The sequence below is a fragment of the Ceratotherium simum genome, chromosome X (assembly GCF_057802395.1).
Source record: "Ceratotherium simum simum isolate JZ-2026a chromosome X, ASM5780239v1, whole genome shotgun sequence".
Lineage (NCBI taxonomy): Eukaryota > Metazoa > Chordata > Mammalia > Perissodactyla > Rhinocerotidae > Ceratotherium > Ceratotherium simum.
The window spans coordinates 68,716,609-68,736,008 of record NC_141940.1 but is presented as its reverse complement, the minus strand read 5'-3'; the positions used below and the strand labels follow the sequence as shown (position 1 = coordinate 68,736,008).

Sequence of the window (19,400 nt, the reverse complement as noted above, 5' to 3'; positions counted from 1 at the left end):
ACCTCAATATGATAAAGGCCATATATGACAAACCCACAGCCAACATCATACTCAATTGGGAAAAACTGAAAGCCATCCTTCTGAGAACAGGAACAAGACAATGGTTCCCACTCTCACCACTTTTATTCAACATAGTACTGGAGGTTTTGGCCAGAGCAATGAGGCAAGGAAAAGAAATAAAAGGAATCGAAATAGGCAATGAAGGAGTAAAACTCTTGTTGTTTGCAGACAACATGATTTTATATATAGAAAACCCTACAGAATCCATCAGAAAACTATTAGAAATAATCAACAACTACAGGAAAGGCGCAGGGTACAAAATCAACTTACAAAAATCAGTTGCATTTCTATACTCTAATAACGAACTAACAGAAAGAGACCTCGAGAATACAATCCCATTTACAATAGCAACAAAAAGAATAAAATATCTAGGAATAAATTTAACCATGGAGGTGGAGGTGAAAGACCTATACAATGAAAACTATAAGACATTATTGAAATAAATCGATGATGATGTAAAGAAATGGAAAGATATTCCATGCACATGGATGGGAAGAATTAAATAGAGTTAAAATGTCCATACTACCTAAAGCAATCTACAGATTCAATGCAATCCCAATCAGAATCCCAATGACATTCTTCTCGGAAATAGAACAAAGAATCCTAAAATTCATATGGGGCAACAAAAGGCCCTGAATAGCTAAAGCAAACCTGAGAAAAAAGAACAAAGTTGGAGGCATCACAATCCCTGATTTCAAAATATACTACAAAGCTATAGTAATCAAAACAGCATGGTACTGGTACAAAAACAGACACACCGATCAATGGAACAGAATTGAAAGCCCAGAAATAAAGCCACACATCTACCGACAGCTAATCTTTGACAAAGGAGCTAAGAACATACAAGGGAGAAAGGGAAGGCTCTTCAGTAAATGGTGCTGGGAAAACTGGACAGCCACATGCAAAAGAATGAAAGTAGACCATTATCTTTAGCCATACACAAAAATTAACTCGAAATGCATCAAAGACTTGAAGGTAAGACCTGAAACCATAAAACTCCTAGAAGAAATTATAGGCAGTACACTCTTTGACATGGGTCTTAGAAGGATATTTTCAAATACCATGTCTACCCAGGCAAGAGAAACAAAAGATAAAATAAACAAGTGGGACTTCATCAGACTAAAGAGCTTCTTCAAGGCAAAGGAAACTTGGAACAAAACGAAAAGACAACCCACCAATTGGGAGAAAATACTTGCAAACCATATATCCAACAAGGGGTTAATCTCCAAAATATATAAAGAACTCACACAACTCAACAACAAAAAAACAAACAACCCAATCAAAAAAAGGGCGGAGGATATGAACAGACATCTTTCCCAAGAAGATATACAGATGGCCAATAGGCTCATGAAAAGATGTTCAACATCACTAATCATCAGGGAAATGCAAATCAAAACTGCATTGAGATATCACCTTATACCCATTAGAATGGCTATAATCACCAAGACAAAAAATAACAAATGTTGGAGAGGATGTGGAGAAAAGGGAACCCTCATACACTGCTGGTGGGAATGCAAACTGGTGCAGCCACTGTGGAAAACAGTATGGAGATTTCTCAAAAAATTAAAAATATAAATTCCATATGACCCAGCTATCCCACTACTGGGTATTTATCCAAAGAACTTGAAATCACCAAATTCAAAGAGACTTATGCACCCCTGTGTTCATTGCAGCATTATTCACAATGGCCAAGACCAGGAAGCAACCCAAGTGCCCATCGACTGATGAATGGATAAAGAAGATGTGGCATATATGTATATATAAATACAACGGAATACTACTCAGCCATAAAAAAAGACAAAATTGTCCCATTTGCAACAACATGGACGGACACTGAGGGTATTATGTTAAGCGAAATAAGCCAGACAGAGAAAGGCAAACACTGTATGATTTCACTCATATGTGGAAGATAAACTAACACATGGACAAAGAGAACAGTTAGTGGTTACCAGAGCGGAAGGGGGTTAGGGGGTGGGCACAAGGGGTGAAGGGGCACATTTATATGGTGACTGACAAATAGTAATGTACAACTGAAATTTCACAATGTTATAAACTATTATGACCTCAATAAAAAAAATAGAAAATAAAAGAATTTGTAATGAATTCCAAGGGTGCAGAAAACTCTTTTGAATGACAGACATCTGCATGATGGTCTTCTTCACTTTAGGTCCCTCAGGCTAACTGAAATAGAATGTTTCTGTTAAAGCAAACACCCAGCGGACCTCAGACCTTTGGAGATTGTTAAATCTCCCACTTAAATAAAGGTATAGGTAGGAATGGTGGCAAACGTCTACTTTTTTGTCTATTTGGAATATAAAATATACAATGTACACTTTAGAGGTTTGTTATGAACCTATTTGGAATGTTATAGGATACAATAAACCCTCTCAGGAAAAAAATGGCAAAAATTGCAGCAGCAAGCTCGAGAGGATTTCTCTTCACAGGAGAGCTGTGAAGTTTCCCTCCCCTACCCTAAGTCTTGTCATCTGTAAAAGAGTGTTGGAGTTATTTAGGGGAAAATGGAAAGATGGGAAAATGGAATTTTCAGAAGAGTATTTGGAAACTGATTCTCTTTTACTCTCTGTGTGGGGTTTGTTTTGGTTTTTTTTTTTTTTAAAGGGTAATCCATGCATATAGTAAACATGCACACAGTTAAACTTACTAGAGGAAAACATTGTTAAAAGTTCCTGTGTTACATTCCAGAGATAACTTATATATTTACAAGCATATTTATGCATATTATTATAATTTCAGATGTTATAAAATCCTCCATGAAGGCTTCTGTCTGTCAGGTTTGCCTCAGAGCAACACCTGATTCCTACAGCATGGTCTAAACCATGTGGTCAAAACAATCTCCAAAGTTTCAGCCAGGCAACAGTCTCTACCTTAATGTACATACCCAGGACTGAAGCTACCACAGTAGGGGTAGAGTGGGGATAAATCCTGGGAAAACAATGTATAGCTTTCTTAGGAAAATAGGGATATTAGTACCTAGCTCACAGGATTGTTGTAAGTCTTGAAAACAATAATATGTATAAAGAGCTTAAAACAGTGCCTGGCATAGAGTAAGTGCTATATAAGTGTTAGCTGCTATCATCATCATTTTAATTTGTTGTTGTTTGCTGTTGTTATGAAAAGAGGACAGCTTGGGGCGTTTTGAAGCTATTCCCTATTTTCTCTGGGTTTTCCTCACAAGTACCTCCAAAGCTGGGAGCCTCTATCTGTTACTACTCTTCCTCTGGGATACCTCCCCGACTAGGATCTAACCTCTGGAGCCAATTGGTAACCAAAATTGTACCTCAAAAGCTTTTCTAGACACAAGGAAAACTTAGCCTCACTGCCTGATGTTCCTCTCACAGCATCAATGAGATAAACTGTTTCATATGTTATTACTCACTGCTGTTCTTGTAAAGACTGTGGAAACGCATGGACAGACCAGCAGCTCGCTACACTTTCTGGGGAATTACTCAGCCCAGAACGTGTTGTTTCCATCTCTTTTGTGTGATTCAGTTTCTCCTCATCCCTACACCTCTCACTGCTTCTGAGAAGTTGCATATTACTGGCTAGCCACAGACACTGACTGCCTGACCCTGCTGGCTAGGCCTTTAGGAAGCTGGCGCTACTAGGACAGGCTAGACTCCACAGTCAGAGGTCAAACATCCTCTGAAGCCCGAGTCTGCCATCTCATTCCCTTAGAAGCCCTTCAAGGAGGGGAAGCCAAGCTCACAGATATCCAGCACATCTCCTTTCATCTGCTTCTTTGCCTGAAAGGGTAGGTGATGACAACTGAGACACTAGCTTTTTCCTACCAATGAGTTTCATCACTAGTATCTGCCTACATCCTAGTTTCTCCTAAACATAAATTGAATGTCTGGCTCCTCATGCAAGTCTTTGTATCGTGAAGGCACTTGAACATCCATAAAGATAAACAATAGAGCACTGCTTTCTTGGCTCAATTCCAGCGACCTTTCCCTGCACTTCAGTGGTCCAGAACCATGGCCACATCCAGGGTCATTTCATCACGCAGAACTGCTCCACCTTAAGATATTAAATTCATATATCCCACTCTCTGGCTATGTTTTTCCCATTAAAAGTTTTTACTTCCTTCTTATTCCTACTACTCCTATTCTTTGGTCTCCTGTTTTCTCCCAATTTGTCAGTCCCCTCCAGCCTAATTTTCTTCCCTGACTGGCCTGGGCCCTGCAATCCGTTATGTCAATCACTATCTTTTTCATACTCTTAACTTATCATATTTTGACCTGGTACCACCTGAAAATTCACGGTATCCTGTTTCAGGAAAGTTCTCAGTGTCACATAATTTTTCCAAGAATTCCTGGCCAGCTTTATCTCTCACCCCTTCTGATACCCTCGTAGAACTCTTTCCATCAATCAGTGCCCTTACTTTTGAATCTTCATCCCTCCCCTGTCTGACGGTTCTTTCTCCTCTGCACAACAATATGTTCAGACCTCTCATCATTTAAGAAACAGTCCCTCAACCCTGCCTCTCTCTGTTTGCTGCCCTCTCTTTCCTTCTTTTCCTAACCAAGCTTCTTGAAAGAACAGTCTACATTCATTGTCTTCACTTCCTCTTCCCATACTCATCCCTCCACACACTGTAATCTGGTTCTGTTTCTGGGGTAGGTCACCTCTTACCCTTGTTTGCACCTCTGCCATAAAACTTATCACCCCATTGTAACCACCACTAAACCTAAGCACCTCAAAAAGTAGGACCTTGTCTAACTTACCTATGTGGTCCCAGAGCCTAGCACAGTGCTTGATTGATAGGAGGTGCTCAATAAACGAATTATGTCACAAACACTTACTGAACACCTACTAGGAACCAAGCACTGTAGCGGCTCTGTTAGAATCCACAATACTTAGACCCCCAGAATCCATCACCAAAACTATATTCAAGCCTTATTCTCACCGAAACTTTCTCCCCTTCATGAATGTCAAGTCAGTACATTTAATTAAGCCACACAACCCTTGCCCTGTGCTGCGCCTTACTCATAGTAATCATTTAACATTTGTTAAATGAATACCTGACAGATCTCAATGGACCCAAGAGCTGCTATTGTAAATGGCCATAGAGGGGCCTGTTCTGGGATCTGGTTCCCTACAGAGGGCTTTTTGGGTTTTTAAGAGCTATTTCTAAACAGTTCCCTAAAAACACATTCATTTACAACTCTATCTCAATATTGCTGATAGTTTTCCTAAGCTACTAGCCTGTTTGCAACGCCTCCCTTTCCTTTATCTTCAATTTCTCTCCCTTCTCTCCAGGCTTCTTTTCCTCCACCCATAAATAGATGCAAAAGTCTCTCCTACCCACAAATAAAGAAATACTAAATTAGAAACTCTCTGTTGACCCCAAGGTCACACTTTACCTAATACCCTTCCTTTCACCACTAATCTTTTGCAAGAGTAGTGTCTACACTTGCTAGCTCAAATTCCCTTCTTCCCACTGGCTCCCACGTCAAGTGGTCAGAAAAGATAGGATATGGGTTAGGTTGATCAGGGAAAAGCTTCATGAATAAGTAAGGACATTGGTCACAGGGGAAACTCTGAGATTAAGGTACAGGAGATGTAAATGTTTTGGGGGATTATAAGGTTTTTCTATTTTGTTTTTTAGTCTATTTTATAATTTTCCTTTTAAAGCAGGTAACACATCCATATGATACACAATTCAAAAAGTACAAAGGGTACAAAGTGAAAAGTAAGTGTTCTTCCCACTCCCACCCAGTTCCCCTCTCTAGAGGCAATTACTGTTAAAAGTTTCTTGTATCTCATTCTAGAGACAGTTAATGCATTTACAGATATTTACATGTATGGAATCTCTATACACAATGGTAGAAAACACTAGCAAATGCCATGAGAAGGATGAACTAACACGCACAGGAAGAGGTGTTGAAGAATTAGGGAATATCATCTTCCCTCCAATATACTCTTCCTCCTGAGTCCCCACTTTCATTAATAGCCTTTCCATCCTCCCAAGTTGCCAAAGCTCAAAGCTTCTGAGCATCTCTCATTGGTACAGTGGTCTGCAGTTTACAGAGCAGTGCCACAGCCCTTATTTCACCTAACTTTGGTACAACCCTGTGAACTAAGCAGAGTCCCAATGGTTATCTGCACATTACAGTTAAGCTGATTAATAATCTCTCCACCCTTGCTACTGCTACATCCAATTTTATTTCCAAAATCTAAATTACATACATCCACTCCTAACCACCTTCTCTATCCCACCCTCCTTCAGGCCCTCATTACTTCTGATCTTTAAAATTGGATTAATTGCCTACTTTATAGTATTGTTAAGTGCACTCAGTAAAATTAAATGAGATAAGAGCTGTAGCTCTGCAACAAATTTTTGTTCTCAACAAACATTTGTTCCTTTCTCCTTCTCTCCCCAATATCTCCCCACCCTTAATCCATTCTCCACATTACATGCCTGATTAACCAAAAGATGTGGAATTCTTAAATTTTTTTCTGTGTCCATCCTCTATTGATCTCAAGATCATGGCATCAGAATATAACTTACCTGGACTCTGAGTAAAAGCACTAGAAAATTCTAGGGGCAGCCATACCAAAGGAAAATCACTCTCAGTGCCTTTCAAAGGCATTGCTTTTATAGTCTAGGGTAGCATCATTGACTTTTAGAAGCTAATAAGGTCAAGATCTGCCCTGCATTTTCCACCTAGAAAAATCCTACATATCCTTCATTGCTCAGTTCAAATGTCACCTTCTCCTTGAAGCCTTCCAAGATCCTGCCCACATCACCTCTTCACCCAAATCTGAGTGAATCTTTCCGTTCTCTGCATTACCAAAGGTGGGGGGAGGCAAAGAGGGAAGGAAGGAGGGAAAGGCAGAGAGGGAGAGAGGGGGATGGAGGGACAGAGAGGGAGAGACAGGGAGAGAAAGAGAAGGGGGGAGGGGAGTGGGAAGGAAAGGGGAGAGGGGCAGAGAGAAGAGAAGGAGCCCAACTTCCATCCTTCCCTGGCCTGGTCCAGTCCAGAGGTTCCCAGTTCCCTGTTCTGACAAAACCCATTGTCCCACCACCCAAAAATCATTACCAAGCAGCAGCTAAGGTGATACCCTCCACCACTAGTTCCTGGTTAGAAATTAAAGACACATACAATAGAATATGCTTTACTCTTAAATAAACTTACTTATTTTGAGGTTAATTTAGCTTTTGTATATATAATTTTAGCATAATTTAATTTTATCATATATTTCATAATCTGCTTTATATCAATTAAATCATGAATATTTTCCCATTTCATTAACTTTTCTTTAAAAATGTTTTTAATATTTTTATAAGTCTTCTATCCTGTTTCCATCTATAATATATCTGTTCCCTTATTCTTGGGTATTTCCACTTTCATTCTCATTCTCGTTTTTACAAATAATTTTATACTGAAGGTATATAAATCTTTATCTGAACCTTTATTTCCTCAGGAAACATTCTTAAAAATTGAATTTCTGAGTCATAAGGTATTAAGATCTTTAGAGCTGTTGATACATACCATCAAACTACTTCCCAAAACAACATAGCAATTTAATCTACTAGCAATGTACAAGAATGGTCATCACACAGCACTCTCACCAGCATAGAGTACTATCTTGTCTATTTTTTTTAATTTGATAGGTAGCAAAAAATGACATGTCATCATTGCTTCAATTTGATTTCCTTGATTACTAATAAAATGGAAGACTCTTTTCAATAATGTTAATATACATGGTTTGTTTTCCCTATTCTTCAGATTACCTATATATTTCCTTTGCTCATTTTTTGACTGGGATCTTGCTATTTTTTTAATTAATTTACATGTATTTTGATATATTGAGCATGTTATATAGTAATTATAAATACATGCAGTCGATTCTCATTATTCACAGTAGTTAGGCTCCTGTATTTCCCCAGGAACAGTGGTTCAGGATTTGCTAATTCAGTGTTTGCAGCAACTTTATAAAACATAAATATACATATATATTGTTGATTCATTAACATTGAACTCACAATATACAGCACTATAACCCATGCCTGAATTAAGCTTATCTAACACATGTATTTTCTCCGTAAGGCATTTCACAGCCTTCTTGCGCTCAAGAACATTAGATAGCACTTCAGCACTATGCTTGGGGGACATTTTAAAAAGCAAAATCACCAACAAAAAGCATAAAAATATGAAAAACATGGCACTAAATAGACCATGAAAAGTACACTTATTTACAGTATGTGAGCTGAAACAAGAATACAGAGAATAGCCTTCTTGGACCTCAGCTGGGAACATGCACATTGAGCCAAACAAATTTTTTGCCACTGCACATATTCACGAATGACCACAAAAGAACCATAAGTATTGATTTTGGGGTTACAAATAAATTTTAGTAAGTAGGTGAATTCACAAATATAGAATACACAAATGAGGATCGACTGCATTTGTCATATTTGTTGCACAGTTTTCCAGCTTATCATTTGTATTTTAATTTTGTTCATGTTTTAGATTTACAGAGGTTTTCATTTTTATATATGCAAACATATAACCTTTTCCTTTGTCATATCAAATATTATTTTAAGCCTATGCAAAGAAGAAATAATTTACTCACCTATATTTTCTTCTAATTTTTAAGTCTTTAAAACTCTTTAATACACCTGAAATTTAGTTTAATGGATAGTGTATCAAATCTTTTTGGGAGGTAACAAGCCAGCAATCACCAATCAATGAACCTCACCTCTTGAGCTCTGTATCATTTTGGTTCCCAATGAAGTACCCTTCTAAACACAGGTCAGCCAGTTCCAGAAATTCTAAGAAGCTTCAAAAAATGGAAAAGCAAGGGAAAAAAATCTTACCTTTTCCACTAAATCCAAGTGTTGGATATTAAAAAGTGAGATAGGGCTGGTGATATCTTACAACCACTTCCTGGCTACTTTCTTCAGTGAAGCAGGGCCAGGCATGGGGCTACAGGACAAGTCACTGCCAGGGACTAGAATAGGTCAAATGCAGTTCTTTCCATGCCATAGGACAGTATTTCTCAGAGTATTGTCAAGGACAACCTGCATCAGAGTCACCTGAAGTGTTTGTTAAAACAAAGACTCCTGGGCCCCATTGCAGACCTATTGATTCAGAATATTGGTGAATGGGTACCCAGAATCTGCATTTTTAACAAGCTTCCCAGGTAAATCTTATGCATGCTAGGGTTTGAGACTCACTGCCACAAACAATCACTATTTCATGATTGGGGGATCAACAATATGGCTTATCAGTAGTACCTGCTAAAAGACTTAGGAGGTTTAGTCAACAATATACATGAGTCAGTGGTGAACACGGAGACCAAAAATGAACTAATGCAATCTTAGGCCACACAAACAAAAGTATAGTATCTAGAATGAAGGAGGTAATGGTCTTGCTCCCACTCCATAGCATACCAGGATTACTGTGTTTAGCTTTAGAACACCACACCTCAAGAGCAATAAAACCAAAATATGATATGTCCTCAAAAGGACAACTTGGTTGATGAAGAGGCTGGAATCCAAGACAAATACAGAATTGTCAAAGATAATTCTGAAATCTAGGTATGTTATACCCAGAAAATTGAACAATCTGGATAACATGATTGTCAACCTCAACTAGCTGAAGAGCCGTCATGTGGAAGAGATCACTAAGCCTAGGCTATGCCATCCATGCATGTGGCTTTATGTACCTTCGCCCTGGCTGTTGATTCTCAAATCTGTATCTCCAGACTGAGACATTCTCCTGAGCTTCAGCTTTTCCTAAATCTCTCCACCTGGATTTTCCACAAGCACCTCAAATTGTACATGGCTAAAATCAAACTATTAGTATTCCTATTTTCACAGGGAATGAATCTGAGGCTCAAAGAAGTTAAAGAATTTCCCATGGGTTCCAGTAAAGAAATTAAACCCAATCTGTCTAATTCTAAAGTTGATGCTTTTTCTGTTTTTATTATGCTAGCTTCTATAATACTAGGAAAAAAACAAACCAGAACATTATATATCTATCTTGTAGCTCTGAAACAGAGCAGCAAATTTCATGGGGGAGTTGGTCCTTCCTGAAAAAGTAATCTGCTCTAAAAAATTCTAATCCTAAATTTGCTAGATTACATTTAAAAAAAATAAATCCCTAGCAATATCAGGGGCAAAATTATTAAGTGGAAGCAGTTGTAGAAGTCCTTTTTCCTCTCTGGACCACAGTTCCCTGTTCTTCAAAATAGATAGGCTTGTCTGGACTTTGAAGATCTTTACATCCTCTTACAGCAGTGCCATTCTGAGAGTCTATGGAAGATAGTGTTCCGTATAAGGTACAGAGATTATGAATAAACAGTCATGCCATTTAGCTTGTGTAATAGCTCAGCTGCATTCCAACACCATCCTCCAGGACCTGCTGGACTAGAGGCTGATCATATATCTTCATGATATTCTCATCTACTCCAGGCACCCAGCCCAGCATGACGCACTTGTCCACACAGTCCTGCCTTGCCTCTGGCAATACCAGCTCTTTACTTAACTGGAGAAGTGATCAGGTAAAAAGTAGAAATTTTGTCACATTTTTCCCTACATATGGTTCTGATGTGCTCCCCCAAGTCACTTACTAGATGCATGACCTTGGGCAAGTCACTTAACCTCTCTGAGCCTCCGTTTTCTCATCCGTAAAAGAAATGTTAATAATTAATAATTATTAGCATTTCTAATTAAGAAAGTGTTGTGAAAATTAAGAAATAATATGTGTAAAAGCACCAGGCGTATACTAGGTGCTTGGTAAATGTTTCCTTCCTTCGGTGTCATCCTTGGCTGGGCCACACCAGCTAACCCCAGAGTTTCCTTTGATTTACTAGTTATTATCAGGGTTTACCCTATACCTCTCCTTTCTGATCACCACCCCCTCCATCAACCAGACAAAGAACATTCAAGAAATGCTCATGGCAAATTCTCTCAAGCCATTGAACTGTACAATTAAGGCTGCATTTGAGGTTTTGTAGCAAAACTTAAATCCCTAACAAGTAGTCAGCCAGCTTTTGCTTAAATGTTTCCTATGATAGAGAACTCATTCCCTTCTAACATAGCCCATTTCATCTTCAGTCAGCTCTGCTATAACTTCCACCTAGCAACCCTAATTCTGTCCCTTGGGGTCACATCGTACAGATAAAATCCTCTTTCTTATTACCCCTACAGATAGTGGAAGACAGCAATCATGCCTCACCCTTCCCACCAGCCTTCTCTTCTTAACCTCTGTTTTGTCTTTGTCCCTCTTTAAAAGATAATTGCCATGACTGAGCACAATACTTGAGGTATGGTTCTACAAACTTACAAAAAGTGGAGTCATCACCTCCCTCATTCTAGACTCTATACTACTATTAATGCAGCCTGAGTTTCTATTAACTTTTTTGGCAGCAATATTAAACATATCCTCATCCTGTAGAATTGCAAGGTTTTTTTTAATTTTATGAAACTTATGCAAGATGTCACATTTATTCTTATGAAATTAATTTTGTTGGTTTTGAACCATCTTTGTAGTCTAGTAAATTCTTCTTGAATTCCTGGTTCTGTCATCCAGTATATATACTTCCCCTCCCAGTCCACTTCTCTCAATGTTTGATAAGCATACTTTTATACATCTCCATCCAAGACATTAATTAAAATGCTGAAGCCAAGACAGAGCCAGGTACAGAGCTATACAGCCTACCGCCAAGGATCTCTCTTTGTAATAGTGAAGCTCAACCTTTTTTCTTCCTTCAATACACCCGAGGGCCCTTCCTACCACCCATTCACATCAATCACAGTAGCTCATAAAACATCAGAGATACCTAAGGAGGGGCAGGCCTTCTAAAGTACTCTTACAGTACTCCCTACAGTACTCTAGGGAGTACTGTAATGGCAAAGAAAGGCCTATGTGGTACAGAAAAACTCTCATCCAGGTGATTCTGATAAAGCCCTCAGAGAATGTACCCTTACCCATCCTCCCCCCCCACCCCGACCCATACACGCACACACACTTAAGATTTCCTGCTCTAGAGAAACAGAGAGTCAATAATTAGCACCCTTTGTAAATGGTTTCCTCATCTGTATGATGGAGCTAATAACACATAGCTCATCAGGCTGTTGTAAGGATTAAATAATTAATGCACATAAAGTACTTAGCACAATGCCTGGCACATAGTAAGTGCTCAATAAATAATAGTACGTTTTAAAAAAATTATTTCAGAATCCAACTAAAGGAATGATGTTCCAGCTCATGTTTCCTCCATCTTGTTCACCAAGATGTCATAAAAATAAAAATCTTTGTCATGCACCTTGCTGCAGTACAGATACACTGTAACCATCACATACTTACATCTATTAGTCAAATGACCCTACCAGAAAAGGCCACTTTTCCAAGCCCACAAATCTGAATATAAGACACAGCTTCCTAATGGGGCTATTATGATCACAAATATATTGAAATTTAGTTTTTTCAAGCTCAGTCTCTACTGCCTGACCTGGCTCCCATTCCCCTCACCTATGAATGGCAGAATTAGGACCTCCACCGTCATGAAGTTCCACATCTTTGCCCTTCCTGTTGCTCCTTTACCTGATCCTGCTGTTTTCTGGGAGGGTAACAGAATCCAGGTGAGGTATTCCAGGCTTGCCTTGCAATAAAATAATTTCAATATGTTTGTGGCTAAAGGACAGATTGTGATACCCTACCCTGTTTACACAAGGCCACACCTATCACCTATATCTCTGACATGATACCCCCCACCTCCCACCCCACACCGTGGGTCACCGTAGTTTATGATGCTACATACCATATCTCAGAGTTTCTAGTGGCCACAGGTCCAGGAGGAAATAGGAACTGAATCTGGAACCAGAGATATCTGTGAGTCTGCAACACCAGAAGCCATTTTATGCTGTGGCTTTTCTGAGTGTTGTTTTAATGATAATCAACATATTATTATAAAAATAACAATTGTTCACATCTATATCGTGATTTATAGTTTATAAAGTACTTCAATGAACAATTTCTCCTTTGCTCCTCAAAACAGGTCAATAGCTTCATTTGGGGGCAAGATTGCTGAAAATTTAAAAAGAAATTGTCTTTATCAAGCTAAATTATGTACTATTTTCCCACACATACACACACATACACAAAAATAATCCCTGCCACACAATCTAGTTTAATCAAACAAAAATGTTAAATGGCAGCTACTTTGCTCCAAAAAGCATTAAACTCTAAGGTTCTTATTTTTTAGAGCAGAGATATTAATTTTATTTTACAAATGAGAAAAACAAGTCTTTAGGAGGTTAGATAATTTGCTCAAGATCCACAAACCAAATAGCAGAACAGGATTCAAAACCTGGGTTATCTAACTCCAAATCTTCTGATTTTTCTTTTCTATCTCAACATTTGGAAGTGCCATTCAACTGCCTTAACTAAAATGGCCACCATCCTACCCTGTCAAGAAATAGGCAGTGGCTAACTGAATCCATCTTCCTAAAAGACATCTTTCAATTTACTGGATCCTAAGCCAAATTCTCTCACAGAAAGACCAATTTCCTTCCCAGGCAGCTAAGTTCCTATGCCATTCTAGGAATCCTTTCTTTTTCACCTTACAGGTAAGCAGCCAAAGAGCCTCATCCATCTGCAGAAAAGATGTTGAGCCATATTGCGCCAAACCAGAGCTCCAACCCCACCCTCAATCTTGCAGCATTCTGTCACTCGTCATCAAAGCATCCCACCTGCCCACTGTCCCACTGCAGAGATTTTACACAAATTAGAAAGGCTACAGTCTATAAAACTTTCATTTTTTTATCCTCTATTTTTTCAATCCCTACCCTTCACACTGCAGTCCCCACGAAAGACAGAAAGACAACCATCTGGAAGAAATCCAGATAACACAGGTCAATTTCTACTTCAGCCCACAACAATAAGGAAATAGAACCAGTCCCACAGGTGAGAGATTAGATACTGTTTTCAATCTACCACCTTCTCTTATACATCTCTCTGAAAATTGCAAGGTATAGTCCTCAACTCAATTCTAATTAACTGACTCATTCACTTCATGTCTTACCTATTGTAATTAGCTCTTTTCTTCAAGATTTACTAGTCCTTTCTTCTAACGTAAATAGTATCCCTAAACAGGTAAAAAGCATCATGACCATCCACAGTTAAAGGGGTGGGAAGGTTGTCATTCGTGGTTTGGGACTCTAATAATTGCATCCTGAGATAAGGCCAGACACAAAGAATGGCCCCAGGGGCTGGCTTGCATAACCAGGCATTAATGGGGCCACATACAACCCAGTCTCAGCTCCAGCCGGATGGGGCTGCTGGATGGTATCAGCTCCCATACTGCTTCCCAGACATGCCATGGCAGAGACCAAAATCCTACATTACCTCCTCAAAATGGCCTCTCAACTCTAAAAAAAAAAAAAATAGGTTTGAGTGCAACTAGTCTCTTTCGAGCCTCCCCTCAACCAACTCTGGCTCCTGTATTTTCATGCCTCATTTGACCTGTTTTCTTTCCCAGTTCTCAACTCAGTTTCAACTTCTGTAAGTACCTGATTCCTTGCTTTGGCTTGAATCAGCATTGTCTTCAGCCATCTTCCTGGGTTTGCCGACCTCAGGCTCCAGCTCTGCAGAATTAGCTTAAACTGGTCAAAATAGATTTGAACTGGTCAGAACCAATTTTTCCTTGTGAGAAAAGATTAAACTGTTCAAGAGCAAGTACTGACAACTTTAAACCCATTTGGGACAGTTCTACATTGCTAATCCAAGAACAAGCCACTGAAGGGATCAAGATGAATCAGGAATAAGATGAATCAGCTTCAATCTGCTTAGAAGACTAGTAGGGGGTACAAAAAGGACCTGATGTTAAGGACCATACCATTTGTGGTGGTGATGCTGGAGGGGGAATCAGAAAGGACCTAATAGTCTGTGAGGTAGGATCAAACCACTGTAGACCCCGGGGGAGGAGCTAAAATAAACTGATGCTCAATGACGTAGGATCAAATCATTGGCATGAGACAGGAGGGGGAAAGACGCTGATGCTCTCCAGACAGGATCAAACCACTGAGATGTATACGGAGCTGAACAGGCATGCTTTTCTATAAGGTATCATCAAACCACTCTGGGGTAAAGATAGGAAGAAGAAGGGAGAGTAAGAACATAAAGGACCTAGCAGTCTGTGAAACAGGATCAGACTACCGTGGAGGATTGGCAGAAAGGAGATGCTTCTAAGAAGCAGGATCAAACCACTGTGTAAGGGAGGGGAGCATAAAAAGCTAAAATTTCTTGAAGCAAATTTAAATTCCTTTTAGTAAAGTGAAAGAGGATATGATATTCTGTAAGACGGAATTAAATTCTGTTTTTATAGTTAATAAAGGGCATTTACATGTATTATCTCGTTTGCTCTTTACTCTGCCCTGATGGCTGGGTCAGACCATCTTCCCACAAAGGCCTTTGCAGTAATTCACAGCTGCCTATGATGGTTGCTAGGCAACAGTGAAGCAACTGCCTGATAAACTTCACCCTTTTGACATTAACCCCTGGGTTTCTGGAAGGGAAATAGTACATACACACATGAAAAAATTGGGGAGTAAATTGAAACAGTATAATCAAATGCTAGGTGGGGAAGAGTGGGAGACAACCACACAGACCTTCAAAAGGAAAAGGAAAACAGCCAGCAGTTGGAAAATGATGGCCATGCGGAGGAAGCAAAACTCACAAAATCACAGTCCTACAGACTTGGCAATCATTAAGTCGAAGCCCGCACAAGACCTTTGAGTCCTCCTATGATAGCCCTAACTAGTGATGCTTGAGTAACTTTGGTGAAAAATGAGTAGTTCTAACTTCCTGGGAAATCTATTCCATTTTCTTACAATTCTGATCTTTCTTTTTTATTTTGAGCCAAACTCTCTCTCCCATAGTTTCCACCCAGTAGTCCGAGTTCTGTCTTCTAAAGCAGAAGTTGGCAAACTAGGCCTTGCGGGCCATATTCAACCTACTGCCTATTTTTATGCAGAGTGTGAGTTAAGAATGGTTTTTACATTTTTAAAGGGTTGAAAAAATCAAAAGAAAAATATTTTGTGACGTGAAAAATTACATGAAATTCAAATTTCAGTCCATAAATAAAGTTTTGTTGAAACACAGCCATGCTCATTCATTTATATATTATCTGTGGCTGCTTTCCTGCAACCACAGCAGAGTTGTAGCTGCATCAAAGACCTTATGGCTCTCAGAGCCTAAAATATTTACTATCTGGCCCTTTACAGAATAAGTTTGCTGATCCCAGACCTACAGCAACTAAGAATCACTTTTCAATAGGACTCAGCTTAAGTAAGAATGTAATGAGAATGCTGGATTTGAAAGAGAGTGAAGAGACCTCACAGAGAATCTCAAATTCTCAAAGGGAGGGAGGCACTGGTGCCAAAGTCCTCTGAGCCCACAAATAACTTTAAGTCACTTATCATGGGATTCAGGGGATAACGAGGAGATTTAGCCTGTATGGAATTGCTGGGAGTCTCCAGGAATGAGAGAACAGCTGGAAGAAAAGGTTGGAATCAGAATGTGAAAGGTCTTGAATACCAAATACATTTGTTTGACCATCCTGAGAGTAATGGAAGAGCCACTATTGGGTTTCAGATTGGGATAGGGTTGAATGACAGGGTAAAAGAAGGACTTGAGGAAGATGATTCATGCTTCCAGACATCACACTAGTTCTATTCCAGCTCTAAACAAGTTGCAGTGGTCTGAAAAATTCAGATCATTCTGGTCACTCAGGTTAAGAACCATCTCAATACAGGTATGCTAGTCTGAACACAATCTTGTTGGAGGCTAGGATCCTACAGTAAATCATAGACACATGTTGGGTCAGTTTCTAAGGATTTCTGCCTTAGGAGCATAAGAGAACTCTCATCACATCTTTATCTGGTTCTTACTCACTTTTCATGACCCAACTCCACCCATATCTCTCCAAGGGCTCTTGACCTTCTCTGAACTCCTTCAGCACTTCTTTGTGCTACACACGAGGTCCTCACTCTACCTTGCCTAGTACTGAAAGTATCTCTTTGTGAAAATCACCTGTTTCCCCAGAAAGACGTTGAGATTCCAGAAGATAGTAATCCTAACTGATACCTCTCTGTGTTCCTATAGTATCTGTCTGGTTGGTAAGGATATTGATCCAATGATCTAGTGGTCCCTCAGTGTGGGGAGGCTCCCACTTAGGGGACCTCAGGCACTTTGGGAGCTATGTCAGCTCTAGCCACACATCCACCTTCCAAACTGGATAGCCTGGGAAGGGGTGAGGCCTAGTGATGTATTCCAGCCAGTCCTGGGCTGCAATGACCATGCAAAGAGCAGCTAGCTCTTTCTGGCCCTGATGCCACAAGAACCTCGGATCCCCATTGTTCCTGCCTTCATGAGCTCAGGGCTAAATGCCTTGGTCAGGAAGACAAAGCCCACAGTTCTGGGTGCCAGGCATTCAGTCCCATTTTCCATGGCCTCTGTTGATCCTGGACCCAGCCTTCAGGCTGGACTCAACAGATTCAGGACAAAAATAGGCCCTTGGCTAGAAAGACTGGCTTTCCACAAAGTGCTCTTTCCCCCAACGGCCAAAGCAAACGCCGCCGGCCGGGGCTAAAAGCCAGCCAGCCACTCCCGACCTCTGCTGGCCAGCACTAAGCAGGCCCAGAGTCAACAGTGCATGGACAGGTCTGCTATTTCATCCCTCAAACATCAGATTTCCTCTCAGTGAATCTAAACAACCAACTAGAACTAAAGTCATCTTTAGCCTCTAGGAAAATGTCAAAGATCCCCCATGGGCCTCAATTACTGAGAGTTAGAGATTCAGCATAGCCCCCACTTCCACTTTCCTCAGCCTCTCAAAGTTGCCCAAGCCCACAGGCCACCTTCTGGAGTCTCCCTGTTTAAATTGCTTTCCTCTGCTCCCTTAGGGGAGAGGAAGGAAGTATGCAGGAGTGAGCTATCAGTACCCACTGTTGTTGCTGGCTCACAGGCCAAGCTGAGACTCAAAACAGAGTTCAACCAATCATTTTTCCTGAATTAAGTAGCCGGCTTCCCCTCATCATGATGGGGCAGGGGCCAGGTTTCAGACACTGGCCAAGAGGGATATGGAAAGAGGAAAAGGAGGAAGGGGAAGGAAAATAAGAGTGGGAGAGGGCAAGTAGAGACAGAAGGAAGTATTTTTGATCTAACATACAGAAGTCTCTTCTGAAAGACTGACTTTTGGCTGATGAGTGAGAGTAGAGGAGTGGGAAAATCTTGGCAGTGGTAAAGCTAGAATATGGCACTGCTTTGAGAATGAAGTTTTCTTGTCTGTGCACATAGAAATCACTCTCCCCTCCCAGACTGAGGTGAGTTGGTGCTGACTTAGAAGAAACCTGGGACTTGAAGTGACTACTACCAAAAATGGAGTCATCTCTCTCTTCAGGGATAATCAACATCTGAGTTAAACTACTAGATCAGCATCCTCTTTGGTACCCAAATCCCTTCTAATAATAATCACAAACATTTTACAATAATAATAAATACCATGTACTTAGCACCACTATGTTCCTGGCAATGTTCTAGTCCCAACCTGTGCACCAAGGCACCCCAGGGTACCACAGCCAATTCACAGGGGTACTGTAAGATGTTTTAAATTTTTGAGGGAAACACAGTGACATCTGTCGGACATGGCGTGAACTACTACTATTAAGATGTTTGCTGGCCAGCCCGGTGGCTGAGCGGTTAAGTGCGCACGCTCTGCTACTGATGGCCCAGGTTCGGATCCTGGGTGCGCACCAATGCACCACTTCTCTGGCTATGCTGAGGCCGCGTCCCACATACAGCAACTAGAAGGATGTGCAACTATGACATACAACTATCTACTGGGGCTTTGGAGAAAAAAAAAAAAGAGGAGGATTGGCAATAGATGTTAGCTCAGAGCCAGTCTTCCTCAGCAAAAAGAGGAGGATTATCATGGATGTTAGCTCAGGGCTGATCTTCCTCACAAAAAAAAAAAAAAGATATTTAAAAAAAAAGATGTTTGCACCCAATTACTCAATAAACAGAAGTGTTAAGTGTTTCTTTTGGCTTAGGAGTCCTGCCAAAACAATTACTGATACACTAAGGGTACCATGAACCAAAAAATTTTGGGAACCTTTGCCATATGGATTACATGGATTGTCTAATGCAATCCTCAAACCTTATGAGGTAGGTCTTAATATTGTTTCCATTTTATAGATAAAGAAACTAAGGCTCCAAGAGATAAAGTAATTTGCCCAAGGTAGCCAGCTAAGTGATGGCAAAATAGAGGTAAGAACCTAGATGTGGCAGACTTCAGAGACTGTGCTC

The 19,400-nt window shown here is 40.1% G+C and overlaps 1 long non-coding RNA gene across 4 annotated transcripts in view; it reads right to left on the bottom strand.

Annotated features, from left to right (window-relative positions):
* The window catches only part of LOC106803826 (uncharacterized), a 136,465-nt gene extending 121,599 nt beyond the window's left edge, over positions 1-14,866 (bottom strand). For 2 of the 4 annotated variants that reach the window (XR_015550509.1, XR_015550508.1), the window contains exons 1-2: positions 14,606-14,862; positions 12,856-12,908 (exon numbers count right to left, since the gene is read on the bottom strand). This is a non-coding gene — a long non-coding RNA (uncharacterized LOC106803826). Of the gene's footprint in view, positions 1-12,855; positions 12,909-14,605 lie in introns of all 4 variants that reach the window. The other 2 variants (XR_015550507.1, XR_015550510.1) reach the window with 2 other exon arrangements.
* Between the last annotated feature and the right edge of the window lie 4,534 nt (positions 14,867-19,400).